At 53.2% G+C, this 27,751-nt stretch overlaps 56 non-coding genes across 56 annotated transcripts; all 56 read left to right on the top strand.

Moving 5' to 3' along the window:
* Positions 1–277: 277 nt before the first annotated feature.
* On the top strand, positions 278–349 carry Trnae-cuc (transfer RNA glutamic acid (anticodon CUC)). The gene has a single exon. It is a non-coding gene; the product is annotated as a tRNA-Glu (tRNA).
* A 374-nt stretch (positions 350–723) lies between these two features.
* Trnah-gug (transfer RNA histidin (anticodon GUG)) lies at positions 724–795 on the top strand. The gene has a single exon. It is a non-coding gene; the product is annotated as a tRNA-His (tRNA).
* A 439-nt stretch (positions 796–1,234) lies between these two features.
* Positions 1,235–1,316, top strand: Trnal-uag (transfer RNA leucine (anticodon UAG)). Its single transcript has one exon. It is a non-coding gene; the product is annotated as a tRNA-Leu (tRNA).
* A 444-nt stretch (positions 1,317–1,760) lies between these two features.
* Positions 1,761–1,832, top strand: Trnae-cuc (transfer RNA glutamic acid (anticodon CUC)). Its single transcript has one exon. It is a non-coding gene; the product is annotated as a tRNA-Glu (tRNA).
* A 374-nt stretch (positions 1,833–2,206) lies between these two features.
* On the top strand, positions 2,207–2,278 carry Trnah-gug (transfer RNA histidin (anticodon GUG)). The gene has a single exon. It is a non-coding gene; the product is annotated as a tRNA-His (tRNA).
* A 439-nt stretch (positions 2,279–2,717) lies between these two features.
* On the top strand, positions 2,718–2,799 carry Trnal-uag (transfer RNA leucine (anticodon UAG)). Its single transcript has one exon. It is a non-coding gene; the product is annotated as a tRNA-Leu (tRNA).
* A 444-nt stretch (positions 2,800–3,243) lies between these two features.
* Trnae-cuc (transfer RNA glutamic acid (anticodon CUC)) lies at positions 3,244–3,315 on the top strand. Its single transcript has one exon. It is a non-coding gene; the product is annotated as a tRNA-Glu (tRNA).
* A 364-nt stretch (positions 3,316–3,679) lies between these two features.
* Trnah-gug (transfer RNA histidin (anticodon GUG)) lies at positions 3,680–3,751 on the top strand. The gene has a single exon. It is a non-coding gene; the product is annotated as a tRNA-His (tRNA).
* Positions 3,752–4,190: 439 nt separating this feature from the next.
* Trnal-uag (transfer RNA leucine (anticodon UAG)) lies at positions 4,191–4,272 on the top strand. Its single transcript has one exon. It is a non-coding gene; the product is annotated as a tRNA-Leu (tRNA).
* A 444-nt stretch (positions 4,273–4,716) lies between these two features.
* Positions 4,717–4,788, top strand: Trnae-cuc (transfer RNA glutamic acid (anticodon CUC)). Its single transcript has one exon. It is a non-coding gene; the product is annotated as a tRNA-Glu (tRNA).
* Positions 4,789–5,152: 364 nt separating this feature from the next.
* Positions 5,153–5,224, top strand: Trnah-gug (transfer RNA histidin (anticodon GUG)). Its single transcript has one exon. It is a non-coding gene; the product is annotated as a tRNA-His (tRNA).
* Positions 5,225–5,663: 439 nt separating this feature from the next.
* Positions 5,664–5,745, top strand: Trnal-uag (transfer RNA leucine (anticodon UAG)). The gene has a single exon. It is a non-coding gene; the product is annotated as a tRNA-Leu (tRNA).
* Positions 5,746–6,189: 444 nt separating this feature from the next.
* Positions 6,190–6,261, top strand: Trnae-cuc (transfer RNA glutamic acid (anticodon CUC)). The gene has a single exon. It is a non-coding gene; the product is annotated as a tRNA-Glu (tRNA).
* Positions 6,262–6,625: 364 nt separating this feature from the next.
* On the top strand, positions 6,626–6,697 carry Trnah-gug (transfer RNA histidin (anticodon GUG)). The gene has a single exon. It is a non-coding gene; the product is annotated as a tRNA-His (tRNA).
* Positions 6,698–7,136: 439 nt separating this feature from the next.
* Positions 7,137–7,218, top strand: Trnal-uag (transfer RNA leucine (anticodon UAG)). The gene has a single exon. It is a non-coding gene; the product is annotated as a tRNA-Leu (tRNA).
* A 444-nt stretch (positions 7,219–7,662) lies between these two features.
* On the top strand, positions 7,663–7,734 carry Trnae-cuc (transfer RNA glutamic acid (anticodon CUC)). The gene has a single exon. It is a non-coding gene; the product is annotated as a tRNA-Glu (tRNA).
* Positions 7,735–8,098: 364 nt separating this feature from the next.
* Positions 8,099–8,170, top strand: Trnah-gug (transfer RNA histidin (anticodon GUG)). Its single transcript has one exon. It is a non-coding gene; the product is annotated as a tRNA-His (tRNA).
* A 439-nt stretch (positions 8,171–8,609) lies between these two features.
* On the top strand, positions 8,610–8,691 carry Trnal-uag (transfer RNA leucine (anticodon UAG)). The gene has a single exon. It is a non-coding gene; the product is annotated as a tRNA-Leu (tRNA).
* Positions 8,692–9,135: 444 nt separating this feature from the next.
* Trnae-cuc (transfer RNA glutamic acid (anticodon CUC)) lies at positions 9,136–9,207 on the top strand. The gene has a single exon. It is a non-coding gene; the product is annotated as a tRNA-Glu (tRNA).
* A 364-nt stretch (positions 9,208–9,571) lies between these two features.
* Trnah-gug (transfer RNA histidin (anticodon GUG)) lies at positions 9,572–9,643 on the top strand. The gene has a single exon. It is a non-coding gene; the product is annotated as a tRNA-His (tRNA).
* A 439-nt stretch (positions 9,644–10,082) lies between these two features.
* Positions 10,083–10,164, top strand: Trnal-uag (transfer RNA leucine (anticodon UAG)). Its single transcript has one exon. It is a non-coding gene; the product is annotated as a tRNA-Leu (tRNA).
* Positions 10,165–10,608: 444 nt separating this feature from the next.
* Positions 10,609–10,680, top strand: Trnae-cuc (transfer RNA glutamic acid (anticodon CUC)). Its single transcript has one exon. It is a non-coding gene; the product is annotated as a tRNA-Glu (tRNA).
* Positions 10,681–11,054: 374 nt separating this feature from the next.
* On the top strand, positions 11,055–11,126 carry Trnah-gug (transfer RNA histidin (anticodon GUG)). The gene has a single exon. It is a non-coding gene; the product is annotated as a tRNA-His (tRNA).
* A 439-nt stretch (positions 11,127–11,565) lies between these two features.
* On the top strand, positions 11,566–11,647 carry Trnal-uag (transfer RNA leucine (anticodon UAG)). The gene has a single exon. It is a non-coding gene; the product is annotated as a tRNA-Leu (tRNA).
* A 444-nt stretch (positions 11,648–12,091) lies between these two features.
* Positions 12,092–12,163, top strand: Trnae-cuc (transfer RNA glutamic acid (anticodon CUC)). The gene has a single exon. It is a non-coding gene; the product is annotated as a tRNA-Glu (tRNA).
* Positions 12,164–12,527: 364 nt separating this feature from the next.
* Positions 12,528–12,599, top strand: Trnah-gug (transfer RNA histidin (anticodon GUG)). The gene has a single exon. It is a non-coding gene; the product is annotated as a tRNA-His (tRNA).
* Positions 12,600–13,038: 439 nt separating this feature from the next.
* Positions 13,039–13,120, top strand: Trnal-uag (transfer RNA leucine (anticodon UAG)). Its single transcript has one exon. It is a non-coding gene; the product is annotated as a tRNA-Leu (tRNA).
* Positions 13,121–13,564: 444 nt separating this feature from the next.
* On the top strand, positions 13,565–13,636 carry Trnae-cuc (transfer RNA glutamic acid (anticodon CUC)). The gene has a single exon. It is a non-coding gene; the product is annotated as a tRNA-Glu (tRNA).
* Positions 13,637–14,000: 364 nt separating this feature from the next.
* Trnah-gug (transfer RNA histidin (anticodon GUG)) lies at positions 14,001–14,072 on the top strand. Its single transcript has one exon. It is a non-coding gene; the product is annotated as a tRNA-His (tRNA).
* Positions 14,073–14,511: 439 nt separating this feature from the next.
* Trnal-uag (transfer RNA leucine (anticodon UAG)) lies at positions 14,512–14,593 on the top strand. Its single transcript has one exon. It is a non-coding gene; the product is annotated as a tRNA-Leu (tRNA).
* A 444-nt stretch (positions 14,594–15,037) lies between these two features.
* Positions 15,038–15,109, top strand: Trnae-cuc (transfer RNA glutamic acid (anticodon CUC)). Its single transcript has one exon. It is a non-coding gene; the product is annotated as a tRNA-Glu (tRNA).
* Positions 15,110–15,483: 374 nt separating this feature from the next.
* Positions 15,484–15,555, top strand: Trnah-gug (transfer RNA histidin (anticodon GUG)). The gene has a single exon. It is a non-coding gene; the product is annotated as a tRNA-His (tRNA).
* Positions 15,556–15,994: 439 nt separating this feature from the next.
* Trnal-uag (transfer RNA leucine (anticodon UAG)) lies at positions 15,995–16,076 on the top strand. The gene has a single exon. It is a non-coding gene; the product is annotated as a tRNA-Leu (tRNA).
* A 444-nt stretch (positions 16,077–16,520) lies between these two features.
* Positions 16,521–16,592, top strand: Trnae-cuc (transfer RNA glutamic acid (anticodon CUC)). Its single transcript has one exon. It is a non-coding gene; the product is annotated as a tRNA-Glu (tRNA).
* Positions 16,593–16,955: 363 nt separating this feature from the next.
* Trnah-gug (transfer RNA histidin (anticodon GUG)) lies at positions 16,956–17,027 on the top strand. Its single transcript has one exon. It is a non-coding gene; the product is annotated as a tRNA-His (tRNA).
* Positions 17,028–17,466: 439 nt separating this feature from the next.
* Positions 17,467–17,548, top strand: Trnal-uag (transfer RNA leucine (anticodon UAG)). The gene has a single exon. It is a non-coding gene; the product is annotated as a tRNA-Leu (tRNA).
* A 443-nt stretch (positions 17,549–17,991) lies between these two features.
* Positions 17,992–18,063, top strand: Trnae-cuc (transfer RNA glutamic acid (anticodon CUC)). Its single transcript has one exon. It is a non-coding gene; the product is annotated as a tRNA-Glu (tRNA).
* Positions 18,064–18,437: 374 nt separating this feature from the next.
* Positions 18,438–18,509, top strand: Trnah-gug (transfer RNA histidin (anticodon GUG)). The gene has a single exon. It is a non-coding gene; the product is annotated as a tRNA-His (tRNA).
* A 439-nt stretch (positions 18,510–18,948) lies between these two features.
* On the top strand, positions 18,949–19,030 carry Trnal-uag (transfer RNA leucine (anticodon UAG)). The gene has a single exon. It is a non-coding gene; the product is annotated as a tRNA-Leu (tRNA).
* Positions 19,031–19,474: 444 nt separating this feature from the next.
* On the top strand, positions 19,475–19,546 carry Trnae-cuc (transfer RNA glutamic acid (anticodon CUC)). The gene has a single exon. It is a non-coding gene; the product is annotated as a tRNA-Glu (tRNA).
* Positions 19,547–19,910: 364 nt separating this feature from the next.
* Positions 19,911–19,982, top strand: Trnah-gug (transfer RNA histidin (anticodon GUG)). The gene has a single exon. It is a non-coding gene; the product is annotated as a tRNA-His (tRNA).
* A 439-nt stretch (positions 19,983–20,421) lies between these two features.
* Trnal-uag (transfer RNA leucine (anticodon UAG)) lies at positions 20,422–20,503 on the top strand. Its single transcript has one exon. It is a non-coding gene; the product is annotated as a tRNA-Leu (tRNA).
* Positions 20,504–20,947: 444 nt separating this feature from the next.
* Trnae-cuc (transfer RNA glutamic acid (anticodon CUC)) lies at positions 20,948–21,019 on the top strand. The gene has a single exon. It is a non-coding gene; the product is annotated as a tRNA-Glu (tRNA).
* A 364-nt stretch (positions 21,020–21,383) lies between these two features.
* Positions 21,384–21,455, top strand: Trnah-gug (transfer RNA histidin (anticodon GUG)). Its single transcript has one exon. It is a non-coding gene; the product is annotated as a tRNA-His (tRNA).
* Positions 21,456–21,894: 439 nt separating this feature from the next.
* Trnal-uag (transfer RNA leucine (anticodon UAG)) lies at positions 21,895–21,976 on the top strand. The gene has a single exon. It is a non-coding gene; the product is annotated as a tRNA-Leu (tRNA).
* A 444-nt stretch (positions 21,977–22,420) lies between these two features.
* On the top strand, positions 22,421–22,492 carry Trnae-cuc (transfer RNA glutamic acid (anticodon CUC)). The gene has a single exon. It is a non-coding gene; the product is annotated as a tRNA-Glu (tRNA).
* Positions 22,493–22,866: 374 nt separating this feature from the next.
* Trnah-gug (transfer RNA histidin (anticodon GUG)) lies at positions 22,867–22,938 on the top strand. The gene has a single exon. It is a non-coding gene; the product is annotated as a tRNA-His (tRNA).
* Positions 22,939–23,377: 439 nt separating this feature from the next.
* Trnal-uag (transfer RNA leucine (anticodon UAG)) lies at positions 23,378–23,459 on the top strand. Its single transcript has one exon. It is a non-coding gene; the product is annotated as a tRNA-Leu (tRNA).
* A 444-nt stretch (positions 23,460–23,903) lies between these two features.
* Trnae-cuc (transfer RNA glutamic acid (anticodon CUC)) lies at positions 23,904–23,975 on the top strand. Its single transcript has one exon. It is a non-coding gene; the product is annotated as a tRNA-Glu (tRNA).
* Positions 23,976–24,339: 364 nt separating this feature from the next.
* On the top strand, positions 24,340–24,411 carry Trnah-gug (transfer RNA histidin (anticodon GUG)). Its single transcript has one exon. It is a non-coding gene; the product is annotated as a tRNA-His (tRNA).
* A 439-nt stretch (positions 24,412–24,850) lies between these two features.
* Trnal-uag (transfer RNA leucine (anticodon UAG)) lies at positions 24,851–24,932 on the top strand. The gene has a single exon. It is a non-coding gene; the product is annotated as a tRNA-Leu (tRNA).
* Positions 24,933–25,376: 444 nt separating this feature from the next.
* Trnae-cuc (transfer RNA glutamic acid (anticodon CUC)) lies at positions 25,377–25,448 on the top strand. The gene has a single exon. It is a non-coding gene; the product is annotated as a tRNA-Glu (tRNA).
* Positions 25,449–25,812: 364 nt separating this feature from the next.
* On the top strand, positions 25,813–25,884 carry Trnah-gug (transfer RNA histidin (anticodon GUG)). The gene has a single exon. It is a non-coding gene; the product is annotated as a tRNA-His (tRNA).
* A 439-nt stretch (positions 25,885–26,323) lies between these two features.
* Positions 26,324–26,405, top strand: Trnal-uag (transfer RNA leucine (anticodon UAG)). Its single transcript has one exon. It is a non-coding gene; the product is annotated as a tRNA-Leu (tRNA).
* Positions 26,406–26,849: 444 nt separating this feature from the next.
* Positions 26,850–26,921, top strand: Trnae-cuc (transfer RNA glutamic acid (anticodon CUC)). Its single transcript has one exon. It is a non-coding gene; the product is annotated as a tRNA-Glu (tRNA).
* A 364-nt stretch (positions 26,922–27,285) lies between these two features.
* Positions 27,286–27,357, top strand: Trnah-gug (transfer RNA histidin (anticodon GUG)). The gene has a single exon. It is a non-coding gene; the product is annotated as a tRNA-His (tRNA).
* Positions 27,358–27,751: the final 394 nt, after the last annotated feature.

Below are 27,751 nucleotides of genomic sequence, written 5' to 3'. Positions count from 1 at the left end.
GTAATGTTTCCTGCATCGAAGTCACATGCACTCATTGCCCGCAAAGGAAACAGCACAACAAGGCGTGAGCGTCTGCTTCGTGAAGTGTCGTAGAACAGTACGTGGTGCAACGGCAGGATTTGTAGGCGCCTTTTGCTCTCATCACTGCTGGCGTTCGTCTCCACGATATGCGTCCAGAGCATGCCGCTCTATAGCGTGCGAGAGTGGATTTTTTACAGTTGTCGTCAGTTAATCGTGGGTGGTTGCTGCGTTCGCTGGAGGAGCACTGGCGTTGTAATCCGGTGTAGTCTAGTGGCTAGGATACCTGGCTCTCACCCAGGAGTCCCGGGTTCGATTCCCGGTACCAGAAATGCGCGTTTTTGTTGCTCCTCTTATGCGACTTGTCTCGACTTGTCTCGACTGACGCTACGCTGACGCGTGCAGAAAGCCACGTTAAGTATGATTCGTGGCAACACCCGACGGCGAGAGAGATGCTGTGTCTGTCCACTTGTTATCGAGTCACATGTCTGTAGTCAAGAGGCTTGGAGGACTGCAAGACATTGCCACGGAGGTGAATGCAGCTAACCACTGTAGTTAGTGTCCCGACAGCGCAGGCACGTTCATCTGCTCGTATGCATGTGATGGAGACCGTGTCTGCCACTGCTGTGGCGTACACCTTGGCCTAGGCTTTGCTGTGTATCGACACTTGCATTCCAGCCAGCTGCTTTCGGGGGCGCCTCCGTGGCCGTGATCGTCTAGTGGTTAGGACATTGCGTTGTGGCCGCAATAACCCAGGTTCGAATCCTGGTCACGGCAATTTTGAAAGTTTTTCCTTGCTGCCGTTGCATTGACGATAGTGCACGAGTACTCGAAATCACAGTGCTTTCTTGGTTTTTCACTCGTGTTCCGCAGGCCGCAGTTTGTACTTGAGCTCACATATGTTTGTTACATGGAGCATTCTAGCTCCGCCTGACAGGTACAGCTACGATACTTTAGTGGTTACGGAAAGCCCAGGTTCGAAACCTGGTCACGGCACGAAAACGTCTCTTGATGCTGTCTCCTTAACTACGACAGCTACAGACAAGTGGCGTCGCTACCATATGGCGGGCACGGCATTTTCTTGTTGTGGGTGGCCTAAAGAGACGCTTCCAGTGGGAGAGCAGTGAAAATACATGGCACGGCGATTGCCAAGATACTTCCATTTCGAAGTGATCTTTGTAGTACAAAGGAAACGTTTTGCCGCCGCTCTTGCAAGGGTAACGTGGCCGAGCGGTCTAAGGCGCTGGTTTTAGGCACCAGTCTCTTCTGAGGCGTGGGTTCGAATCCCACCGTTGCCAATTTTGGCGTCTCATTTTTGTGCCGTTGCTGTGTGTTCTCGTGGAGTAGGACGCAGCTCATGTGACGCGCGTGTTGCGTAGGTAGCGTGGCCGAGCGGTCTCAGGCGCTGGTTTCAGGCACAAGTCTCTTCGGAGGCGTGGGTTCGAATCCCACTGCTGCCAAACGTGTAATGTTTCCTGCATCGAAGTCACATGCACTCATTGCCCGCAAAGGAAACAGCACAACAAGGCGTGAGCGTCTGCTTCGTGAAGTGTCGTAGAACAGTACGTGGTGCAACGGCAGGATTTGTAGGCGCCTTTTGCTCTCATCACTGCTGGCGTTCGTCTCCACGATATGCGTCCAGAGCATGCCGCTCTATAGCGTGCGAGAGTGGATTTTTTACAGTTGTCGTCAGTTAATCGTGGGTGGTTGCTGCGTTCGCTGGAGGAGCACTGGCGTTGTAATCCGGTGTAGTCTAGTGGCTAGGATACCTGGCTCTCACCCAGGAGGCCCGGGTTCGATTCCCGGTACCGGAAATGCGCGTTTTTGTTGCTCCTCTTATGCGACTTGTCTCGACTTTGCTCGACTGACGCTACGCTGACGCGTGCAGAAAGCCACGTTAAGTATGATTCGTGGCAACACCCGACGGCGAGAGAGATGCTGTGTCTGTCCACTTGTTATCGAGTCACATGTCTGTAGTCAAGAGGCTTGGAGGACTGCAAGACATTGCCACGGAGGTGAATGCAGCTAACCACTGTAGTTAGTGTCCCGACAGCGCAGGCACGTTCATCTGCTCGTATGCATGTGATGGAGACCGTGTCTGCCACTGCTGTGGCGTACACCTTGGCCTAGGCTTTGCTGTGTATCGACACTTGCATTCCAGCCAGCTGCTTTCGGGGGCGCCTCCGTGGCCGTGATCGTCTAGTGGTTAGGACATTGCGTTGTGGCCGCAATAACCCAGGTTCGAATCCTGGTCACGGCAATTTTGAAAGTTTTTCCTTGCTGCCGTTGCATTGACGATAGTGCACGAGTACTCGAAATCACAGTGCTTTCTTGGTTTTTCACTCGTGTTCCGCAGGCCGCAGTTTGTACTTGAGCTCACATATGTTTGTTACATGGAGCATTCTAGCTCCGCCTGACAGGTACAGCTACGATACTTTAGTGGTTACGGAAAGCCCAGGTTCGAAACCTGGTCACGGCACGAAAACGTCTCTTGATGCTGTCTCCTTAACTACGACAGCTACAGACAAGTGGCGTCGCTACCATATGGCGGGCACGGCATTTTCTTGTTGTGGGTGGCCTAAAGAGACGCTTCCAGTGGGAGAGCAGTGAAAATACATGGCACGGCGATTGCCAAGATACTTCCATTTCGAAGTGATCTTTGTAGTACAAAGGAAACGTTTTGCCGCCGCTCTTGCAAGGGTAACGTGGCCGAGCGGTCTAAGGCGCTGGTTTTAGGCACCAGTCTCTTCTGAGGCGTGGGTTCGAATCCCACCGTTGCCAATTTTGGCGTCTCATTTTTGTGCCGTTGCTGTGTGTTCTCGTGGAGTAGGACGCAGCTCATGTGACGCGCGTGTTGCGTAGGTAGCGTGGCCGAGCGGTCTCAGGCGCTGGTTTCAGGCACAAGTCTCTTCGGAGGCGTGGGTTCGAATCCCACTGCTGCCAAACGTGTAATGTTTCCTGCATCGAAGTCACATGCACTCATTGCCCGCAAAGGAAACAGCACAACAAGGCGTGAGCGTCTGCTTCGTGAAGTGTCGTAGAACAGTACGTGGTGCAACGGCAGGATTTGTAGGCGCCTTTTGCTCTCATCACTGCTGGCGTTCGTCTCCACGATATGCGTCCAGAGCATGCCGCTCTATAGCGTGCGAGAGTGGATTTTTTACAGTTGTCGTCAGTTAATCGTGGGTGGTTGCTGCGTTCGCTGGAGGAGCACTGGCGTTGTAATCCGGTGTAGTCTAGTGGCTAGGATACCTGGCTCTCACCCAGGAGTCCCGGGTTCGATTCCCGGTACCGGAAATGCGCGTTTTTGTTGCTCCTCTTATGCGACTTGTCTCGACTGACGCTACGCTGACGCGTGCAGAAAGCCACGTTAAGTATGATTCGTGGCAACACCCGACGGCGAGAGAGATGCTGTGTCTGTCCACTTGTTATCGAGTCACATGTCTGTAGTCAAGAGGCTTGGAGGACTGCAAGACATTGCCACGGAGGTGAATGCAGCTAACCACTGTAGTTAGTGTCCCGACAGCGCAGGCACGTTCATCTGCTCGTATGCATGTGATGGAGACCGTGTCTGCCACTGCTGTGGCGTACACCTTGGCCTAGGCTTTGCTGTGTATCGACACTTGCATTCCAGCCAGCTGCTTTCGGGGGCGCCTCCGTGGCCGTGATCGTCTAGTGGTTAGGACATTGCGTTGTGGCCGCAATAACCCAGGTTCGAATCCTGGTCACGGCAATTTTGAAAGTTTTTCCTTGCTGCCGTTGCATTGACGATAGTGCACGAGTACTCGAAATCACAGTGCTTTCTTGGTTTTTCACTCGTGTTCCGCAGGCCGCAGTTTGTACTTGAGCTCACATATGTTTGTTACATGGAGCATTCTAGCTCCGCCTGACAGGTACAGCTACGATACTTTAGTGGTTACGGAAAGCCCAGGTTCGAAACCTGGTCACGGCACGAAAACGTCTCTTGATGCTGTCTCCTTAACTACGACAGCTACAGACAAGTGGCGTCGCTACCATATGGCGGGCACGGCATTTTCTTGTTGTGGGTGGCCTAAAGAGACGCTTCCAGTGGGAGAGCAGTGAAAATACATGGCACGGCGATTGCCAAGATACTTCCATTTCGAAGTGATCTTTGTAGTACAAAGGAAACGTTTTGCCGCCGCTCTTGCAAGGGTAACGTGGCCGAGCGGTCTAAGGCGCTGGTTTTAGGCACCAGTCTCTTCTGAGGCGTGGGTTCGAATCCCACCGTTGCCAATTTTGGCGTCTCATTTTTGTGCCGTTGCTGTGTGTTCTCGTGGAGTAGGACGCAGCTCATGTGACGCGCGTGTTGCGTAGGTAGCGTGGCCGAGCGGTCTCAGGCGCTGGTTTCAGGCACAAGTCTCTTCGGAGGCGTGGGTTCGAATCCCACTGCTGCCAAACGTGTAATGTTTCCTGCATCGAAGTCACATGCACTCATTGCCCGCAAAGGAAACAGCACAACAAGGCGTGAGCGTCTGCTTCGTGAAGTGTCGTAGAACAGTACGTGGTGCAACGGCAGGATTTGTAGGCGCCTTTTGCTCTCATCACTGCTGGCGTTCGTCTCCACGATATGCGTCCAGAGCATGCCGCTCTATAGCGTGCGAGAGTGGATTTTTTACAGTTGTCGTCAGTTAATCGTGGGTGGTTGCTGCGTTCGCTGGAGGAGCACTGGCGTTGTAATCCGGTGTAGTCTAGTGGCTAGGATACCTGGCTCTCACCCAGGAGGCCCGGGTTCGATTCCCGGTACCGGAAATGCGCGTTTTTGTTGCTCCTCTTATGCGACTTGTCTCGACTGACGCTACGCTGACGCGTGCAGAAAGCCACGTTAAGTATGATTCGTGGCAACACCCGACGGCGAGAGAGATGCTGTGTCTGTCCACTTGTTATCGAGTCACATGTCTGTAGTCAAGAGGCTTGGAGGACTGCAAGACATTGCCACGGAGGTGAATGCAGCTAACCACTGTAGTTAGTGTCCCGACAGCGCAGGCACGTTCATCTGCTCGTATGCATGTGATGGAGACCGTGTCTGCCACTGCTGTGGCGTACACCTTGGCCTAGGCTTTGCTGTGTATCGACACTTGCATTCCAGCCAGCTGCTTTCGGGGGCGCCTCCGTGGCCGTGATCGTCTAGTGGTTAGGACATTGCGTTGTGGCCGCAATAACCCAGGTTCGAATCCTGGTCACGGCAATTTTGAAAGTTTTTCCTTGCTGCCGTTGCATTGACGATAGTGCACGAGTACTCGAAATCACAGTGCTTTCTTGGTTTTTCACTCGTGTTCCGCAGGCCGCAGTTTGTACTTGAGCTCACATATGTTTGTTACATGGAGCATTCTAGCTCCGCCTGACAGGTACAGCTACGATACTTTAGTGGTTACGGAAAGCCCAGGTTCGAAACCTGGTCACGGCACGAAAACGTCTCTTGATGCTGTCTCCTTAACTACGACAGCTACAGACAAGTGGCGTCGCTACCATATGGCGGGCACGGCATTTTCTTGTTGTGGGTGGCCTAAAGAGACGCTTCCAGTGGGAGAGCAGTGAAAATACATGGCACGGCGATTGCCAAGATACTTCCATTTCGAAGTGATCTTTGTAGTACAAAGGGAACGTTTTGCCGCCGCTCTTGCAAGGGTAACGTGGCCGAGCGGTCTAAGGCGCTGGTTTTAGGCACCAGTCTCTTCTGAGGCGTGGGTTCGAATCCCACCGTTGCCAATTTTGGCGTCTCATTTTTGTGCCGTTGCTGTGTGTTCTCGTGGAGTAGGTCGCAGCTCATGTGACGCGCGTGTTGCGTAGGTAGCGTGGCCGAGCGGTCTCAGGCGCTGGTTTCAGGCACAAGTCTCTTCGGAGGCGTGGGTTCGAATCCCACTGCTGCCAAACGTGTAATGTTTCCTGCATCGAAGTCACATGCACTCATTGCCCGCAAAGGAAACAGCACAACAAGGCGTGAGCGTCTGCTTCGTGAAGTGTCGTAGAACAGTACGTGGTGCAACGGCAGGATTTGTAGGCGCCTTTTGCTCTCATCACTGCTGGCGTTCGTCTCCACGATATGCGTCCAGAGCATGCCGCTCTATAGCGTGCGAGAGTGGATTTTTTACAGTTGTCGTCAGTTAATCGTGGGTGGTTGCTGCGTTCGCTGGAGGAGCACTGGCGTTGTAATCCGGTGTAGTCTAGTGGCTAGGATACCTGGCTCTCACCCAGGAGTCCCGGGTTCGATTCCCGGTACCGGAAATGCGCGTTTTTGTTGCTCCTCTTATGCGACTTGTCTCGACTGACGCTACGCTGACGCGTGCAGAAAGCCACGTTAAGTATGATTCGTGGCAACACCCGACGGCGAGAGAGATGCTGTGTCTGTCCACTTGTTATCGAGTCACATGTCTGTAGTCAAGAGGCTTGGAGGACTGCAAGACATTGCCACGGAGGTGAATGCAGCTAACCACTGTAGTTAGTGTCCCGACAGCGCAGGCACGTTCATCTGCTCGTATGCATGTGATGGAGACCGTGTCTGCCACTGCTGTGGCGTACACCTTGGCCTAGGCTTTGCTGTGTATCGACACTTGCATTCCAGCCAGCTGCTTTCGGGGGCGCCTCCGTGGCCGTGATCGTCTAGTGGTTAGGACATTGCGTTGTGGCCGCAATAACCCAGGTTCGAATCCTGGTCACGGCAATTTTGAAAGTTTTTCCTTGCTGCCGTTGCATTGACGATAGTGCACGAGTACTCGAAATCACAGTGCTTTCTTGGTTTTTCACTCGTGTTCCGCAGGCCGCAGTTTGTACTTGAGCTCACATATGTTTGTTACATGGAGCATTCTAGCTCCGCCTGACAGGTACAGCTACGATACTTTAGTGGTTACGGAAAGCCCAGGTTCGAAACCTGGTCACGGCACGAAAACGTCTCTTGATGCTGTCTCCTTAACTACGACAGCTACAGACAAGTGGCGTCGCTACCATATGGCGGGCACGGCATTTTCTTGTTGTGGGTGGCCTAAAGAGACGCTTCCAGTGGGAGAGCAGTGAAAATACATGGCACGGCGATTGCCAAGATACTTCCATTTCGAAGTGATCTTTGTAGTACAAAGGAAACGTTTTGCCGCCGCTCTTGCAAGGGTAACGTGGCCGAGCGGTCTAAGGCGCTGGTTTTAGGCACCAGTCTCTTCTGAGGCGTGGGTTCGAATCCCACCGTTGCCAATTTTGGCGTCTCATTTTTGTGCCGTTGCTGTGTGTTCTCGTGGAGTAGGACGCAGCTCATGTGACGCGCGTGTTGCGTAGGTAGCGTGGCCGAGCGGTCTCAGGCGCTGGTTTCAGGCACAAGTCTCTTCGGAGGCGTGGGTTCGAATCCCACTGCTGCCAAACGTGTAATGTTTCCTGCATCGAAGTCACATGCACTCATTGCCCGCAAAGGAAACAGCACAACAAGGCGTGAGCGTCTGCTTCGTGAAGTGTCGTAGAACAGTACGTGGTGCAACGGCAGGATTTGTAGGCGCCTTTTGCTCTCATCACTGCTGGCGTTCGTCTCCACGATATGCGTCCAGAGCATGCCGCTCTATAGCGTGCGAGAGTGGATTTTTTACAGTTGTCGTCAGTTAATCGTGGGTGGTTGCTGCGTTCGCTGGAGGAGCACTGGCGTTGTAATCCGGTGTAGTCTAGTGGCTAGGATACCTGGCTCTCACCCAGGAGGCCCGGGTTCGATTCCCGGTACCGGAAATGCGCGTTTTTGTTGCTCCTCTTATGCGACTTGTCTCGACTGACGCTACGCTGACGCGTGCAGAAAGCCACGTTAAGTATGATTCGTGGCAACACCCGACGGCGAGAGAGATGCTGTGTCTGTCCACTTGTTATCGAGTCACATGTCTGTAGTCAAGAGGCTTGGAGGACTGCAAGACATTGCCACGGAGGTGAATGCAGCTAACCACTGTAGTTAGTGTCCCGACAGCGCAGGCACGTTCATCTGCTCGTATGCATGTGATGGAGACCGTGTCTGCCACTGCTGTGGCGTACACCTTGGCCTAGGCTTTGCTGTGTATCGACACTTGCATTCCAGCCAGCTGCTTTCGGGGGCGCCTCCGTGGCCGTGATCGTCTAGTGGTTAGGACATTGCGTTGTGGCCGCAATAACCCAGGTTCGAATCCTGGTCACGGCAATTTTGAAAGTTTTTCCTTGCTGCCGTTGCATTGACGATAGTGCACGAGTACTCGAAATCACAGTGCTTTCTTGGTTTTTCACTCGTGTTCCGCAGGCCGCAGTTTGTACTTGAGCTCACATATGTTTGTTACATGGAGCATTCTAGCTCCGCCTGACAGGTACAGCTACGATACTTTAGTGGTTACGGAAAGCCCAGGTTCGAAACCTGGTCACGGCACGAAAACGTCTCTTGATGCTGTCTCCTTAACTACGACAGCTACAGACAAGTGGCGTCGCTACCATATGGCGGGCACGGCATTTTCTTGTTGTGGGTGGCCTAAAGAGACGCTTCCAGTGGGAGAGCAGTGAAAATACATGGCACGGCGATTGCCAAGATACTTCCATTTCGAAGTGATCTTTGTAGTACAAAGGGAACGTTTTGCCGCCGCTCTTGCAAGGGTAACGTGGCCGAGCGGTCTAAGGCGCTGGTTTTAGGCACCAGTCTCTTCTGAGGCGTGGGTTCGAATCCCACCGTTGCCAATTTTGGCGTCTCATTTTTGTGCCGTTGCTGTGTGTTCTCGTGGAGTAGGTCGCAGCTCATGTGACGCGCGTGTTGCGTAGGTAGCGTGGCCGAGCGGTCTCAGGCGCTGGTTTCAGGCACAAGTCTCTTCGGAGGCGTGGGTTCGAATCCCACTGCTGCCAAACGTGTAATGTTTCCTGCATCGAAGTCACATGCACTCATTGCCCGCAAAGGAAACAGCACAACAAGGCGTGAGCGTCTGCTTCGTGAAGTGTCGTAGAACAGTACGTGGTGCAACGGCAGGATTTGTAGGCGCCTTTTGCTCTCATCACTGCTGGCGTTCGTCTCCACGATATGCGTCCAGAGCATGCCGCTCTATAGCGTGCGAGAGTGGATTTTTTACAGTTGTCGTCAGTTAATCGTGGGTGGTTGCTGCGTTCGCTGGAGGAGCACTGGCGTTGTAATCCGGTGTAGTCTAGTGGCTAGGATACCTGGCTCTCACCCAGGAGTCCCGGGTTCGATTCCCGGTACCGGAAATGCGCGTTTTTGTTGCTCCTCTTATGCGACTTGTCTCGACTGACGCTACGCTGACGCGTGCAGAAAGCCACGTTAAGTATGATTCGTGGCAACACCCGACGGCGAGAGAGATGCTGTGTCTGTCCACTTGTTATCGAGTCACATGTCTGTAGTCAAGAGGCTTGGAGGACTGCAAGACATTGCCACGGAGGTGAATGCAGCTAACCACTGTAGTTAGTGTCCCGACAGCGCAGGCACGTTCATCTGCTCGTATGCATGTGATGGAGACCGTGTCTGCCACTGCTGTGGCGTACACCTTGGCCTAGGCTTTGCTGTGTATCGACACTTGCATTCCAGCCAGCTGCTTTCGGGGGCGCCTCCGTGGCCGTGATCGTCTAGTGGTTAGGACATTGCGTTGTGGCCGCAATAACCCAGGTTCGAATCCTGGTCACGGCAATTTTGAAAGTTTTTCCTTGCTGCCGTTGCATTGACGATAGTGCACGAGTACTCGAAATCACAGTGCTTTCTTGGTTTTTCACTCGTGTTCCGCAGGCCGCAGTTTGTACTTGAGCTCACATATGTTTGTTACATGGAGCATTCTAGCTCCGCCTGACAGGTACAGCTACGATACTTTAGTGGTTACGGAAAGCCCAGGTTCGAAACCTGGTCACGGCACGAAAACGTCTCTTGATGCTGTCTCCTTAACTACGACAGCTACAGACAAGTGGCGTCGCTACCATATGGCGGGCACGGCATTTTCTTGTTGTGGGTGGCCTAAAGAGACGCTTCCAGTGGGAGAGCAGTGAAAATACATGGCACGGCGATTGCCAAGATACTTCCATTTCGAAGTGATCTTTGTAGTACAAAGGAAACGTTTTGCCGCCGCTCTTGCAAGGGTAACGTGGCCGAGCGGTCTAAGGCGCTGGTTTTAGGCACCAGTCTCTTCTGAGGCGTGGGTTCGAATCCCACCGTTGCCAATTTTGGCGTCTCATTTTTGTGCCGTTGCTGTGTGTTCTCGTGGAGTAGGACGCAGCTCATGTGACGCGCGTGTTGCGTAGGTAGCGTGGCCGAGCGGTCTCAGGCGCTGGTTTCAGGCACAAGTCTCTTCGGAGGCGTGGGTTCGAATCCCACTGCTGCCAAACGTGTAATGTTTCCTGCATCGAAGTCACATGCACTCATTGCCCGCAAAGGAAACAGCACAACAAGGCGTGAGCGTCTGCTTCGTGAAGTGTCGTAGAACAGTACGTGGTGCAACGGCAGGATTTGTAGGCGCCTTTTGCTCTCATCACTGCTGGCGTTCGTCTCCACGATATGCGTCCAGAGCATGCCGCTCTATAGCGTGCGAGAGTGGATTTTTTACAGTTGTCGTCAGTTAATCGTGGGTGGTTGCTGCGTTCGCTGGAGGAGCACTGGCGTTGTAATCCGGTGTAGTCTAGTGGCTAGGATACCTGGCTCTCACCCAGGAGGCCCGGGTTCGATTCCCGGTACCAGAAATGCGCGTTTTTGTTGCTCCTCTTATGCGACTTGTCTCGACTTGTCTCGACTGACGCTACGCTGACGCGTGCAGAAAGCCACGTTAAGTATGATTCGTGGCAACACCCGACGGCGAGAGAGATGCTGTGTCTGTCCACTTGTTATCGAGTCACATGTCTGTAGTCAAGAGGCTTGGAGGACTGCAAGACATTGCCACGGAGGTGAATGCAGCTAACCACTGTAGTTAGTGTCCCGACAGCGCAGGCACGTTCATCTGCTCGTATGCATGTGATGGAGACCGTGTCTGCCACTGCTGTGGCGTACACCTTGGCCTAGGTTTTGCTGTGTATCGACACTTGCATTCCAGGCAGCTGCTTTCGGGGGCGCCTCCGTGGCCGTGATCGTCTAGTGGTTAGGACATTGCGTTGTGGCCGCAATAACCCAGGTTCGAATCCTGGTCACGGCAATTTTGAAAGTTTTTCCTTGCTGCCGTTGCATTGACGATAGTGCACGAGTACTCGAAATCACAGTGCTTTCTTGGTTTTTCACTCGTGTTCCGCAGGCCGCAGTTTGTACTTGAGCTCACATATGTTTGTTACATGGAGCATTCTAGCTCCGCCTGACAGGTACAGCTACGATACTTTAGTGGTTACGGAAAGCCCAGGTTCGAAACCTGGTCACGGCACGAAAACGTCTCTTGATGCTGTCTCCTTAACTACGACAGCTACAGACAAGTGGCGTCGCTACCATATGGCGGGCACGGCATTTTCTTGTTGTGGGTGGCCTAAAGAGACGCTTCCAGTGGGAGAGCAGTGAAAATACATGGCACGGCGATTGCCAAGATACTTCCATTTCGAAGTGATCTTTGTAGTACAAAGGAAACGTTTTGCCGCCGCTCTTGCAAGGGTAACGTGGCCGAGCGGTCTAAGGCGCTGGTTTTAGGCACCAGTCTCTTCTGAGGCGTGGGTTCGAATCCCACCGTTGCCAATTTTGGCGTCTCATTTTTGTGCCGTTGCTGTGTGTTCTCGTGGAGTAGGACGCAGCTCATGTGACGCGCGTGTTGCGTAGGTAGCGTGGCCGAGCGGTCTCAGGCGCTGGTTTCAGGCACAAGTCTCTTCGGAGGCGTGGGTTCGAATCCCACTGCTGCCAAACGTGTAATGTTTCCTGCATCGAAGTCACATGCACTCATTGCCCGCAAAGGAAACAGCACAACAAGGCGTGAGCGTCTGCTTCGTGAAGTGTCGTAGAACAGTACGTGGTGCAACGGCAGGATTTGTAGGCGCCTTTTGCTCTCATCACTGCTGGCGTTCGTCTCCACGATATGCGTCCAGAGCATGCCGCTCTATAGCGTGCGAGAGTGGATTTTTTACAGTTGTCGTCAGTTAATCGTGGGTGGTTGCTGCGTTCGCTGGAGGAGCACTGGCGTTGTAATCCGGTGTAGTCTAGTGGCTAGGATACCTGGCTCTCACCCAGGAGGCCCGGGTTCGATTCCCGGTACCGGAAATGCGCGTTTTTGTTGCTCCTCTTATGCGACTTGTCTCGACTGACGCTACGCTGACGCGTGCAGAAAGCCACGTTAAGTATGATTCGTGGCAACACCCGACGGCGAGAGAGATGCTGTGTCTGTCCACTTGTTATCGAGTCACATGTCTGTAGTCAAGAGGCTTGGAGGACTGCAAGACATTGCCACGGAGGTGAATGCAGCTAACCACTGTAGTTAGTGTCCCGACAGCGCAGGCACGTTCATCTGCTCGTATGCATGTGATGGAGACCGTGTCTGCCACTGCTGTGGCGTACACCTTGGCCTAGGCTTTGCTGTGTATCGACACTTGCATTCCAGCCAGCTGCTTTCGGGGGCGCCTCCGTGGCCGTGATCGTCTAGTGGTTAGGACATTGCGTTGTGGCCGCAATAACCCAGGTTCGAATCCTGGTCACGGCAATTTTGAAAGTTTTTCCTTGCTGCCGTTGCATTGACGATAGTGCACGAGTACTCGAAATCACAGTGCTTTCTTGGTTTTTCACTCGTGTTCCGCAGGCCGCAGTTTGTACTTGAGCTCACATATGTTTGTTACATGGAGCATTCTAGCTCCGCCTGACAGGTACAGCTACGATACTTTAGTGGTTACGGAAAGCCCAGGTTCGAAACCTGGTCACGGCACGAAAACGTCTCTTGATGCTGTCTCCTTAACTACGACAGCTACAGACAAGTGGCGTCGCTACCATATGGCGGGCACGGCATTTTCTTGTTGTGGGTGGCCTAAAGAGACGCTTCCAGTGGGAGAGCAGTGAAAATACATGGCACGGCGATTGCCAAGATACTTCCATTTCGAAGTGATCTTTGTAGTACAAAGGGAACGTTTTGCCGCCGCTCTTGCAAGGGTAACGTGGCCGAGCGGTCTAAGGCGCTGGTTTTAGGCACCAGTCTCTTCTGAGGCGTGGGTTCGAATCCCACCGTTGCCAATTTTGGCGTCTCATTTTTGTGCCGTTGCTGTGTGTTCTCGTGGAGTAGGTCGCAGCTCATGTGACGCGCGTGTTGCGTAGGTAGCGTGGCCGAGCGGTCTCAGGCGCTGGTTTCAGGCACAAGTCTCTTCGGAGGCGTGGGTTCGAATCCCACTGCTGCCAAACGTGTAATGTTTCCTGCATCGAAGTCACATGCACTCATTGCCCGCAAAGGAAACAGCACAACAAGGCGTGAGCGTCTGCTTCGTGAAGTGTCGTAGAACAGTACGTGGTGCAACGGCAGGATTTGTAGGCGCCTTTTGCTCTCATCACTGCTGGCGTTCGTCTCCACGATATGCGTCCAGAGCATGCCGCTCTATAGCGTGCGAGAGTGGATTTTTTACAGTTGTCGTCAGTTAATCGTGGGTGGTTGCTGCGTTCGCTGGAGGAGCACTGGCGTTGTAATCCGGTGTAGTCTAGTGGCTAGGATACCTGGCTCTCACCCAGGAGTCCCGGGTTCGATTCCCGGTACCGGAAATGCGCGTTTTTGTTGCTCCTCTTATGCGACTTGTCTCGACTGACGCTACGCTGACGCGTGCAGAAAGCCACGTTAAGTATGATTCGTGGCAACACCCGACGGCGAGAGAGATGCTGTGTCTGTCCACTTGTTATCGAGTCACATGTCTGTAGTCAAGAGGCTTGGAGGACTGCAAGACATTGCCACGGAGGTGAATGCAGCTAACCACTGTAGTTAGTGTCCCGACAGCGCAGGCACGTTCATCTGCTCGTATGCATGTGATGGAGACCGTGTCTGCCACTGCTGTGGCGTACACCTTGGCCTAGGCTTTGCTGTGTATCGACACTTGCATTCCAGCCAGCTGCTTTCGGGGGCGCCTCCGTGGCCGTGATCGTCTAGTGGTTAGGACATTGCGTTGTGGCCGCAATAACCCAGGTTCGAATCCTGGTCACGGCAATTTTGAAAGTTTTTCCTTGCTGCCGTTGCATTGACGATAGTGCACGAGTACTCGAAATCACAGTGCTTTCTTGGTTTTTCACTCGTGTTCCGCAGGCCGCAGTTTGTACTTGAGCTCACATATGTTTGTTACATGGAGCATTCTAGCTCCGCCTGACAGGTACAGCTACGATACTTTAGTGGTTACGGAAAGCCCAGGTTCGAAACCTGGTCACGGCACGAAAACGTCTCTTGATGCTGTCTCCTTAACTACGACAGCTACAGACAAGTGGCGTCGCTACCATATGGCGGGCACGGCATTTTCTTGTTGTGGGTGGCCTAAAGAGACGCTTCCAGTGGGAGAGCAGTGAAAATACATGGCACGGCGATTGCCAAGATACTTCCATTTCGAAGTGATCTTTGTAGTACAAAGGAAACGTTTTGCCGCCGCTCTTGCAAGGGTAACGTGGCCGAGCGGTCTAAGGCGCTGGTTTTAGGCACCAGTCTCTTCTGAGGCGTGGGTTCGAATCCCACCGTTGCCAATTTTGGCGTCTCATTTTTGTGCCGTTGCTGTGTGTTCTCGTGGAGTAGGACGCAGCTCATGTGACGCGCGTGTTGCGTAGGTAGCGTGGCCGAGCGGTCTCAGGCGCTGGTTTCAGGCACAAGTCTCTTCGGAGGCGTGGGTTCGAATCCCACTGCTGCCAAACGTGTAATGTTTCCTGCATCGAAGTCACATGCACTCATTGCCCGCAAAGGAAACAGCACAACAAGGCGTGAGCGTCTGCTTCGTGAAGTGTCGTAGAACAGTACGTGGTGCAACGGCAGGATTTGTAGGCGCCTTTTGCTCTCATCACTGCTGGCGTTCGTCTCCACGATATGCGTCCAGAGCATGCCGCTCTATAGCGTGCGAGAGTGGATTTTTTACAGTTGTCGTCAGTTAATCGTGGGTGGTTGCTGCGTTCGCTGGAGGAGCACTGGCGTTGTAATCCGGTGTAGTCTAGTGGCTAGGATACCTGGCTCTCACCCAGGAGGCCCGGGTTCGATTCCCGGTACCGGAAATGCGCGTTTTTGTTGCTCCTCTTATGCGACTTGTCTCGACTTTGCTCGACTGACGCTACGCTGACGCGTGCAGAAAGCCACGTTAAGTATGATTCGTGGCAACACCCGACGGCGAGAGAGATGCTGTGTCTGTCCACTTGTTATCGAGTCACATGTCTGTAGTCAAGAGGCTTGGAGGACTGCAAGACATTGCCACGGAGGTGAATGCAGCTAACCACTGTAGTTAGTGTCCCGACAGCGCAGGCACGTTCATCTGCTCGTATGCATGTGATGGAGACCGTGTCTGCCACTGCTGTGGCGTACACCTTGGCCTAGGCTTTGCTGTGTATCGACACTTGCATTCCAGCCAGCTGCTTTCGGGGGCGCCTCCGTGGCCGTGATCGTCTAGTGGTTAGGACATTGCGTTGTGGCCGCAATAACCCAGGTTCGAATCCTGGTCACGGCAATTTTGAAAGTTTTTCCTTGCTGCCGTTGCATTGACGATAGTGCACGAGTACTCGAAATCACAGTGCTTTCTTGGTTTTTCACTCGTGTTCCGCAGGCCGCAGTTTGTACTTGAGCTCACATATGTTTGTTACATGGAGCATTCTAGCTCCGCCTGACAGGTACAGCTACGATACTTTAGTGGTTACGGAAAGCCCAGGTTCGAAACCTGGTCACGGCACGAAAACGTCTCTTGATGCTGTCTCCTTAACTACGACAGCTACAGACAAGTGGCGTCGCTACCATATGGCGGGCACGGCATTTTCTTGTTGTGGGTGGCCTAAAGAGACGCTTCCAGTGGGAGAGCAGTGAAAATACATGGCACGGCGATTGCCAAGATACTTCCATTTCGAAGTGATCTTTGTAGTACAAAGGGAACGTTTTGCCGCCGCTCTTGCAAGGGTAACGTGGCCGAGCGGTCTAAGGCGCTGGTTTTAGGCACCAGTCTCTTCTGAGGCGTGGGTTCGAATCCCACCGTTGCCAATTTTGGCGTCTCATTTTTGTGCCGTTGCTGTGTGTTCTCGTGGAGTAGGTCGCAGCTCATGTGACGCGCGTGTTGCGTAGGTAGCGTGGCCGAGCGGTCTCAGGCGCTGGTTTCAGGCACAAGTCTCTTCGGAGGCGTGGGTTCGAATCCCACTGCTGCCAAACGTGTAATGTTTCCTGCATCGAAGTCACATGCACTCATTGCCCGCAAAGGAAACAGCACAACAAGGCGTGAGCGTCTGCTTCGTGAAGTGTCGTAGAACAGTACGTGGTGCAACGGCAGGATTTGTAGGCGCCTTTTGCTCTCATCACTGCTGGCGTTCGTCTCCACGATATGCGTCCAGAGCATGCCGCTCTATAGCGTGCGAGAGTGGATTTTTTACAGTTGTCGTCAGTTAATCGTGGGTGGTTGCTGCGTTCGCTGGAGGAGCACTGGCGTTGTAATCCGGTGTAGTCTAGTGGCTAGGATACCTGGCTCTCACCCAGGAGTCCCGGGTTCGATTCCCGGTACCGGAAATGCGCGTTTTTGTTGCTCCTCTTATGCGACTTGTCTCGACTGACGCTACGCTGACGCGTGCAGAAAGCCACGTTAAGTATGATTCGTGGCAACACCCGACGGCGAGAGAGATGCTGTGTCTGTCCACTTGTTATCGAGTCACATGTCTGTAGTCAAGAGGCTTGGAGGACTGCAAGACATTGCCACGGAGGTGAATGCAGCTAACCACTGTAGTTAGTGTCCGACAGCGCAGGCACGTTCATCTGCTCGTATGCATGTGATGGAGACCGTGTCTGCCACTGCTGTGGCGTACACCTTGGCCTAGGCTTTGCTGTGTATCGACACTTGCATTCCAGCCAGCTGCTTTCGGGGGCGCCTCCGTGGCCGTGATCGTCTAGTGGTTAGGACATTGCGTTGTGGCCGCAATAACCCAGGTTCGAATCCTGGTCACGGCAATTTTGAAAGTTTTTCCTTGCTGCCGTTGCATTGACGATAGTGCACGAGTACTCGAAATCACAGTGCTTTCTTGGTTTTTCACTCGTGTTCCGCAGGCCGCAGTTTGTACTTGAGCTCACATATGTTTGTTACATGGAGCATTCTAGCTCCGCCTGACAGGTACAGCTACGATACTTTAGTGGTTACGGAAAGCCCAGGTTCGAAACCTGGTCACGGCACGAAAACGTCTCTTGATGCTGTCTCCTTAACTACGACAGCTACAGACAAGTGGCGTCGCTACCATATGGCGGGCACGGCATTTTCTTGTTGTGGGTGGCCTAAAGAGACGCTTCCAGTGGGAGAGCAGTGAAAATACATGGCACGGCGATTGCCAAGATACTTCCATTTCGAAGTGATCTTTGTAGTACAAAGGAAACGTTTTGCCGCCGCTCTTGCAAGGGTAACGTGGCCGAGCGGTCTAAGGCGCTGGTTTTAGGCACCAGTCTCTTCTGAGGCGTGGGTTCGAATCCCACCGTTGCCAATTTTGGCGTCTCATTTTTGTGCCGTTGCTGTGTGTTCTCGTGGAGTAGGACGCAGCTCATGTGACGCGCGTGTTGCGTAGGTAGCGTGGCGAGCGGTCTCAGGCGCTGGTTTCAGGCACAAGTCTCTTCGGAGGCGTGGGTTCGAATCCCACTGCTGCCAAACGTGTAATGTTTCCTGCATCGAAGTCACATGCACTCATTGCCCGCAAAGGAAACAGCACAACAAGGCGTGAGCGTCTGCTTCGTGAAGTGTCGTAGAACAGTACGTGGTGCAACGGCAGGATTTGTAGGCGCCTTTTGCTCTCATCACTGCTGGCGTTCGTCTCCACGATATGCGTCCAGAGCATGCCGCTCTATAGCGTGCGAGAGTGGATTTTTTACAGTTGTCGTCAGTTAATCGTGGGTGGTTGCTGCGTTCGCTGGAGGAGCACTGGCGTTGTAATCCGGTGTAGTCTAGTGGCTAGGATACCTGGCTCTCACCCAGGAGTCCCGGGTTCGATTCCCGGTACCGGAAATGCGCGTTTTTGTTGCTCCTCTTATGCGACTTGTCTCGACTTTGCTCGACTGACGCTACGCTGACGCGTGCAGAAAGCCACGTTAAGTATGATTCGTGGCAACACCCGACGGCGAGAGAGATGCTGTGTCTGTCCACTTGTTATCGAGTCACATGTCTGTAGTCAAGAGGCTTGGAGGACTGCAAGACATTGCCACGGAGGTGAATGCAGCTAACCACTGTAGTTAGTGTCCCGACAGCGCAGGCACGTTCATCTGCTCGTATGCATGTGATGGAGACCGTGTCTGCCACTGCTGTGGCGTACACCTTGGCCTAGGCTTTGCTGTGTATCGACACTTGCATTCCAGCCAGCTGCTTTCGGGGGCGCCTCCGTGGCCGTGATCGTCTAGTGGTTAGGACATTGCGTTGTGGCCGCAATAACCCAGGTTCGAATCCTGGTCACGGCAATTTTGAAAGTTTTTCCTTGCTGCCGTTGCATTGACGATAGTGCACGAGTACTCGAAATCACAGTGCTTTCTTGGTTTTTCACTCGTGTTCCGCAGGCCGCAGTTTGTACTTGAGCTCACATATGTTTGTTACATGGAGCATTCTAGCTCCGCCTGACAGGTACAGCTACGATACTTTAGTGGTTACGGAAAGCCCAGGTTCGAAACCTGGTCACGGCACGAAAACGTCTCTTGATGCTGTCTCCTTAACTACGACAGCTACAGACAAGTGGCGTCGCTACCATATGGCGGGCACGGCATTTTCTTGTTGTGGGTGGCCTAAAGAGACGCTTCCAGTGGGAGAGCAGTGAAAATACATGGCACGGCGATTGCCAAGATACTTCCATTTCGAAGTGATCTTTGTAGTACAAAGGGAACGTTTTGCCGCCGCTCTTGCAAGGGTAACGTGGCCGAGCGGTCTAAGGCGCTGGTTTTAGGCACCAGTCTCTTCTGAGGCGTGGGTTCGAATCCCACCGTTGCCAATTTTGGCGTCTCATTTTTGTGCCGTTGCTGTGTGTTCTCGTGGAGTAGGTCGCAGCTCATGTGACGCGCGTGTTGCGTAGGTAGCGTGGCCGAGCGGTCTCAGGCGCTGGTTTCAGGCACAAGTCTCTTCGGAGGCGTGGGTTCGAATCCCACTGCTGCCAAACGTGTAATGTTTCCTGCATCGAAGTCACATGCACTCATTGCCCGCAAAGGAAACAGCACAACAAGGCGTGAGCGTCTGCTTCGTGAAGTGTCGTAGAACAGTACGTGGTGCAACGGCAGGATTTGTAGGCGCCTTTTGCTCTCATCACTGCTGGCGTTCGTCTCCACGATATGCGTCCAGAGCATGCCGCTCTATAGCGTGCGAGAGTGGATTTTTTACAGTTGTCGTCAGTTAATCGTGGGTGGTTGCTGCGTTCGCTGGAGGAGCACTGGCGTTGTAATCCGGTGTAGTCTAGTGGCTAGGATACCTGGCTCTCACCCAGGAGTCCCGGGTTCGATTCCCGGTACCGGAAATGCGCGTTTTTGTTGCTCCTCTTATGCGACTTGTCTCGACTGACGCTACGCTGACGCGTGCAGAAAGCCACGTTAAGTATGATTCGTGGCAACACCCGACGGCGAGAGAGATGCTGTGTCTGTCCACTTGTTATCGAGTCACATGTCTGTAGTCAAGAGGCTTGGAGGACTGCAAGACATTGCCACGGAGGTGAATGCAGCTAACCACTGTAGTTAGTGTCCCGACAGCGCAGGCACGTTCATCTGCTCGTATGCATGTGATGGAGACCGTGTCTGCCACTGCTGTGGCGTACACCTTGGCCTAGGCTTTGCTGTGTATCGACACTTGCATTCCAGCCAGCTGCTTTCGGGGGCGCCTCCGTGGCCGTGATCGTCTAGTGGTTAGGACATTGCGTTGTGGCCGCAATAACCCAGGTTCGAATCCTGGTCACGGCAATTTTGAAAGTTTTTCCTTGCTGCCGTTGCATTGACGATAGTGCACGAGTACTCGAAATCACAGTGCTTTCTTGGTTTTTCACTCGTGTTCCGCAGGCCGCAGTTTGTACTTGAGCTCACATATGTTTGTTACATGGAGCATTCTAGCTCCGCCTGACAGGTACAGCTACGATACTTTAGTGGTTACGGAAAGCCCAGGTTCGAAACCTGGTCACGGCACGAAAACGTCTCTTGATGCTGTCTCCTTAACTACGACAGCTACAGACAAGTGGCGTCGCTACCATATGGCGGGCACGGCATTTTCTTGTTGTGGGTGGCCTAAAGAGACGCTTCCAGTGGGAGAGCAGTGAAAATACATGGCACGGCGATTGCCAAGATACTTCCATTTCGAAGTGATCTTTGTAGTACAAAGGGAACGTTTTGCCGCCGCTCTTGCAAGGGTAACGTGGCCGAGCGGTCTAAGGCGCTGGTTTTAGGCACCAGTCTCTCCTGAGGCGTGGGTTCGAATCCCACCGTTGCCAATTTTGGCGTCTCATTTTTGTGCCGTTGCTGTGTGTTCTCGTGGAGTAGGTCGCAGCTCATGTGACGCGCGTGTTGCGTAGGTAGCGTGGCCGAGCGGTCTCAGGCGCTGGTTTCAGGCACAAGTCTCTTCGGAGGCGTGGGTTCGAATCCCACTGCTGCCAAACGTGTAATGTTTCCTGCATCGAAGTCACATGCACTCATTGCCCGCAAAGGAAACAGCACAACAAGGCGTGAGCGTCTGCTTCGTGAAGTGTCGTAGAACAGTACGTGGTGCAACGGCAGGATTTGTAGGCGCCTTTTGCTCTCATCACTGCTGGCGTTCGTCTCCACGATATGCGTCCAGAGCATGCCGCTCTATAGCGTGCGAGAGTGGATTTTTTACAGTTGTCGTCAGTTAATCGTGGGTGGTTGCTGCGTTCGCTGGAGGAGCACTGGCGTTGTAATCCGGTGTAGTCTAGTGGCTAGGATACCTGGCTCTCACCCAGGAGTCCCGGGTTCGATTCCCGGTACCGGAAATGCGCGTTTTTGTTGCTCCTCTTATGCGACTTGTCTCGACTGACGCTACGCTGACGCGTGCAGAAAGCCACGTTAAGTATGATTCGTGGCAACACCCGACGGCGAGAGAGATGCTGTGTCTGTCCACTTGTTATCGAGTCACATGTCTGTAGTCAAGAGGCTTGGAGGACTGCAAGACATTGCCACGGAGGTGAATGCAGCTAACCACTGTAGTTAGTGTCCCGACAGCGCAGGCACGTTCATCTGCTCGTATGCATGTGATGGAGACCGTGTCTGCCACTGCTGTGGCGTACACCTTGGCCTAGGCTTTGCTGTGTATCGACACTTGCATTCCAGCCAGCTGCTTTCGGGGGCGCCTCCGTGGCCGTGATCGTCTAGTGGTTAGGACATTGCGTTGTGGCCGCAATAACCCAGGTTCGAATCCTGGTCACGGCAATTTTGAAAGTTTTTCCTTGCTGCCGTTGCATTGACGATAGTGCACGAGTACTCGAAATCACAGTGCTTTCTTGGTTTTTCACTCGTGTTCCGCAGGCCGCAGTTTGTACTTGAGCTCACATATGTTTGTTACATGGAGCATTCTAGCTCCGCCTGACAGGTACAGCTACGATACTTTAGTGGTTACGGAAAGCCCAGGTTCGAAACCTGGTCACGGCACGAAAACGTCTCTTGATGCTGTCTCCTTAACTACGACAGCTACAGACAAGTGGCGTCGCTACCATATGGCGGGCACGGCATTTTCTTGTTGTGGGTGGCCTAAAGAGACGCTTCCAGTGGGAGAGCAGTGAAAATACATGGCACGGCGATTGCCAAGATACTTCCATTTCGAAGTGATCTTTGTAGTACAAAGGAAACGTTTTGCCGCCGCTCTTGCAAGGGTAACGTGGCCGAGCGGTCTAAGGCGCTGGTTTTAGGCACCAGTCTCTTCTGAGGCGTGGGTTCGAATCCCACCGTTGCCAATTTTGGCGTCTCATTTTTGTGCCGTTGCTGTGTGTTCTCGTGGAGTAGGACGCAGCTCATGTGACGCGCGTGTTGCGTAGGTAGCGTGGCCGAGCGGTCTCAGGCGCTGGTTTCAGGCACAAGTCTCTTCGGAGGCGTGGGTTCGAATCCCACTGCTGCCAAACGTGTAATGTTTCCTGCATCGAAGTCACATGCACTCATTGCCCGCAAAGGAAACAGCACAACAAGGCGTGAGCGTCTGCTTCGTGAAGTGTCGTAGAACAGTACGTGGTGCAACGGCAGGATTTGTAGGCGCCTTTTGCTCTCATCACTGCTGGCGTTCGTCTCCACGATATGCGTCCAGAGCATGCCGCTCTATAGCGTGCGAGAGTGGATTTTTTACAGTTGTCGTCAGTTAATCGTGGGTGGTTGCTGCGTTCGCTGGAGGAGCACTGGCGTTGTAATCCGGTGTAGTCTAGTGGCTAGGATACCTGGCTCTCACCCAGGAGGCCCGGGTTCGATTCCCGGTACCAGAAATGCGCGTTTTTGTTGCTCCTCTTATGCGACTTGTCTCGACTTGTCTCGACTGACGCTACGCTGACGCGTGCAGAAAGCCACGTTAAGTATGATTCGTGGCAACACCCGACGGCGAGAGAGATGCTGTGTCTGTCCACTTGTTATCGAGTCACATGTCTGTAGTCAAGAGGCTTGGAGGACTGCAAGACATTGCCACGGAGGTGAATGCAGCTAACCACTGTAGTTAGTGTCCCGACAGCGCAGGCACGTTCATCTGCTCGTATGCATGTGATGGAGACCGTGTCTGCCACTGCTGTGGCGTACACCTTGGCCTAGGCTTTGCTGTGTATCGACACTTGCATTCCAGCCAGCTGCTTTCGGGGGCGCCTCCGTGGCCGTGATCGTCTAGTGGTTAGGACATTGCGTTGTGGCCGCAATAACCCAGGTTCGAATCCTGGTCACGGCAATTTTGAAAGTTTTTCCTTGCTGCCGTTGCATTGACGATAGTGCACGAGTACTCGAAATCACAGTGCTTTCTTGGTTTTTCACTCGTGTTCCGCAGGCCGCAGTTTGTACTTGAGCTCACATATGTTTGTTACATGGAGCATTCTAGCTCCGCCTGACAGGTACAGCTACGATACTTTAGTGGTTACGGAAAGCCCAGGTTCGAAACCTGGTCACGGCACGAAAACGTCTCTTGATGCTGTCTCCTTAACTACGACAGCTACAGACAAGTGGCGTCGCTACCATATGGCGGGCACGGCATTTTCTTGTTGTGGGTGGCCTAAAGAGACGCTTCCAGTGGGAGAGCAGTGAAAATACATGGCACGGCGATTGCCAAGATACTTCCATTTCGAAGTGATCTTTGTAGTACAAAGGAAACGTTTTGCCGCCGCTCTTGCAAGGGTAACGTGGCCGAGCGGTCTAAGGCGCTGGTTTTAGGCACCAGTCTCTTCTGAGGCGTGGGTTCGAATCCCACCGTTGCCAATTTTGGCGTCTCATTTTTGTGCCGTTGCTGTGTGTTCTCGTGGAGTAGGACGCAGCTCATGTGACGCGCGTGTTGCGTAGGTAGCGTGGCCGAGCGGTCTCAGGCGCTGGTTTCAGGCACAAGTCTCTTCGGAGGCGTGGGTTCGAATCCCACTGCTGCCAAACGTGTAATGTTTCCTGCATCGAAGTCACATGCACTCATTGCCCGCAAAGGAAACAGCACAACAAGGCGTGAGCGTCTGCTTCGTGAAGTGTCGTAGAACAGTACGTGGTGCAACGGCAGGATTTGTAGGCGCCTTTTGCTCTCATCACTGCTGGCGTTCGTCTCCACGATATGCGTCCAGAGCATGCCGCTCTATAGCGTGCGAGAGTGGATTTTTTACAGTTGTCGTCAGTTAATCGTGGGTGGTTGCTGCGTTCGCTGGAGGAGCACTGGCGTTGTAATCCGGTGTAGTCTAGTGGCTAGGATACCTGGCTCTCACCCAGGAGTCCCGGGTTCGATTCCCGGTACCGGAAATGCGCGTTTTTGTTGCTCCTCTTATGCGACTTGTCTCGACTGACGCTACGCTGACGCGTGCAGAAAGCCACGTTAAGTATGATTCGTGGCAACACCCGACGGCGAGAGAGATGCTGTGTCTGTCCACTTGTTATCGAGTCACATGTCTGTAGTCAAGAGGCTTGGAGGACTGCAAGACATTGCCACGGAGGTGAATGCAGCTAACCACTGTAGTTAGTGTCCCGACAGCGCAGGCACGTTCATCTGCTCGTATGCATGTGATGGAGACCGTGTCTGCCACTGCTGTGGCGTACACCTTGGCCTAGGCTTTGCTGTGTATCGACACTTGCATTCCAGCCAGCTGCTTTCGGGGGCGCCTCCGTGGCCGTGATCGTCTAGTGGTTAGGACATTGCGTTGTGGCCGCAATAACCCAGGTTCGAATCCTGGTCACGGCAATTTTGAAAGTTTTTCCTTGCTGCCGTTGCATTGACGATAGTGCACGAGTACTCGAAATCACAGTGCTTTCTTGGTTTTTCACTCGTGTTCCGCAGGCCGCAGTTTGTACTTGAGCTCACATATGTTTGTTACATGGAGCATTCTAGCTCCGCCTGACAGGTACAGCTACGATACTTTAGTGGTTACGGAAAGCCCAGGTTCGAAACCTGGTCACGGCACGAAAACGTCTCTTGATGCTGTCTCCTTAACTACGACAGCTACAGACAAGTGGCGTCGCTACCATATGGCGGGCACGGCATTTTCTTGTTGTGGGTGGCCTAAAGAGACGCTTCCAGTGGGAGAGCAGTGAAAATACATGGCACGGCGATTGCCAAGATACTTCCATTTCGAAGTGATCTTTGTAGTACAAAGGGAACGTTTTGCCGCCGCTCTTGCAAGGGTAACGTGGCCGAGCGGTCTAAGGCGCTGGTTTTAGGCACCAGTCTCTCCTGAGGCGTGGGTTCGAATCCCACCGTTGCCAATTTTGGCGTCTCATTTTTGTGCCGTTGCTGTGTGTTCTCGTGGAGTAGGTCGCAGCTCATGTGACGCGCGTGTTGCGTAGGTAGCGTGGCCGAGCGGTCTCAGGCGCTGGTTTCAGGCACAAGTCTCTTCGGAGGCGTGGGTTCGAATCCCACTGCTGCCAAACGTGTAATGTTTCCTGCATCGAAGTCACATGCACTCATTGCCCGCAAAGGAAACAGCACAACAAGGCGTGAGCGTCTGCTTCGTGAAGTGTCGTAGAACAGTACGTGGTGCAACGGCAGGATTTGTAGGCGCCTTTTGCTCTCATCACTGCTGGCGTTCGTCTCCACGATATGCGTCCAGAGCATGCCGCTCTATAGCGTGCGAGAGTGGATTTTTTACAGTTGTCGTCAGTTAATCGTGGGTGGTTGCTGCGTTCGCTGGAGGAGCACTGGCGTTGTAATCCGGTGTAGTCTAGTGGCTAGGATACCTGGCTCTCACCCAGGAGTCCCGGGTTCGATTCCCGGTACCGGAAATGCGCGTTTTTGTTGCTCCTCTTATGCGACTTGTCTCGACTGACGCTACGCTGACGCGTGCAGAAAGCCACGTTAAGTATGATTCGTGGCAACACCCGACGGCGAGAGAGATGCTGTGTCTGTCCACTTGTTATCGAGTCACATGTCTGTAGTCAAGAGGCTTGGAGGACTGCAAGACATTGCCACGGAGGTGAATGCAGCTAACCACTGTAGTTAGTGTCCCGACAGCGCAGGCACGTTCATCTGCTCGTATGCATGTGATGGAGACCGTGTCTGCCACTGCTGTGGCGTACACCTTGGCCTAGGCTTTGCTGTGTATCGACACTTGCATTCCAGCCAGCTGCTTTCGGGGGCGCCTCCGTGGCCGTGATCGTCTAGTGGTTAGGACATTGCGTTGTGGCCGCAATAACCCAGGTTCGAATCCTGGTCACGGCAATTTTGAAAGTTTTTCCTTGCTGCCGTTGCATTGACGATAGTGCACGAGTACTCGAAATCACAGTGCTTTCTTGGTTTTTCACTCGTGTTCCGCAGGCCGCAGTTTGTACTTGAGCTCACATATGTTTGTTACATGGAGCATTCTAGCTCCGCCTGACAGGTACAGCTACGATACTTTAGTGGTTACGGAAAGCCCAGGTTCGAAACCTGGTCACGGCACGAAAACGTCTCTTGATGCTGTCTCCTTAACTACGACAGCTACAGACAAGTGGCGTCGCTACCATATGGCGGGCACGGCATTTTCTTGTTGTGGGTGGCCTAAAGAGACGCTTCCAGTGGGAGAGCAGTGAAAATACATGGCACGGCGATTGCCAAGATACTTCCATTTCGAAGTGATCTTTGTAGTACAAAGGAAACGTTTTGCCGCCGCTCTTGCAAGGGTAACGTGGCCGAGCGGTCTAAGGCGCTGGTTTTAGGCACCAGTCTCTTCTGAGGCGTGGGTTCGAATCCCACCGTTGCCAATTTTGGCGTCTCATTTTTGTGCCGTTGCTGTGTGTTCTCGTGGAGTAGGACGCAGCTCATGTGACGCGCGTGTTGCGTAGGTAGCGTGGCCGAGCGGTCTCAGGCGCTGGTTTCAGGCACAAGTCTCTTCGGAGGCGTGGGTTCGAATCCCACTGCTGCCAAACGTGTAATGTTTCCTGCATCGAAGTCACATGCACTCATTGCCCGCAAAGGAAACAGCACAACAAGGCGTGAGCGTCTGCTTCGTGAAGTGTCGTAGAACAGTACGTGGTGCAACGGCAGGATTTGTAGGCGCCTTTTGCTCTCATCACTGCTGGCGTTCGTCTCCACGATATGCGTCCAGAGCATGCCGCTCTATAGCGTGCGAGAGTGGATTTTTTACAGTTGTCGTCAGTTAATCGTGGGTGGTTGCTGCGTTCGCTGGAGGAGCACTGGCGTTGTAATCCGGTGTAGTCTAGTGGCTAGGATACCTGGCTCTCACCCAGGAGTCCCGGGTTCGATTCCCGGTACCGGAAATGCGCGTTTTTGTTGCTCCTCTTATGCGACTTGTCTCGACTGACGCTACGCTGACGCGTGCAGAAAGCCACGTTAAGTATGATTCGTGGCAACACCCGACGGCGAGAGAGATGCTGTGTCTGTCCACTTGTTATCGAGTCACATGTCTGTAGTCAAGAGGCTTGGAGGACTGCAAGACATTGCCACGGAGGTGAATGCAGCTAACCACTGTAGTTAGTGTCCCGACAGCGCAGGCACGTTCATCTGCTCGTATGCATGTGATGGAGACCGTGTCTGCCACTGCTGTGGCGTACACCTTGGCCTAGGCTTTGCTGTGTATCGACACTTGCATTCCAGCCAGCTGCTTTCGGGGGCGCCTCCGTGGCCGTGATCGTCTAGTGGTTAGGACATTGCGTTGTGGCCGCAATAACCCAGGTTCGAATCCTGGTCACGGCAATTTTGAAAGTTTTTCCTTGCTGCCGTTGCATTGACGATAGTGCACGAGTACTCGAAATCACAGTGCTTTCTTGGTTTTTCACTCGTGTTCCGCAGGCCGCAGTTTGTACTTGAGCTCACATATGTTTGTTACATGGAGCATTCTAGCTCCGCCTGACAGGTACAGCTACGATACTTTAGTGGTTACGGAAAGCCCAGGTTCGAAACCTGGTCACGGCACGAAAACGTCTCTTGATGCTGTCTCCTTAACTACGACAGCTACAGACAAGTGGCGTCGCTACCATATGGCGGGCACGGCATTTTCTTGTTGTGGGTGGCCTAAAGAGACGCTTCCAGTGGGAGAGCAGTGAAAATACATGGCACGGCGATTGCCAAGATACTTCCATTTCGAAGT

Source organism: Schistocerca cancellata, chromosome 1 (genome assembly GCF_023864275.1).
Source record: "Schistocerca cancellata isolate TAMUIC-IGC-003103 chromosome 1, iqSchCanc2.1, whole genome shotgun sequence".
NCBI classification, from domain to species: domain Eukaryota; kingdom Metazoa; phylum Arthropoda; class Insecta; order Orthoptera; family Acrididae; genus Schistocerca; species Schistocerca cancellata.
This window is presented reverse-complemented; position numbering and strand designations above follow the sequence as displayed.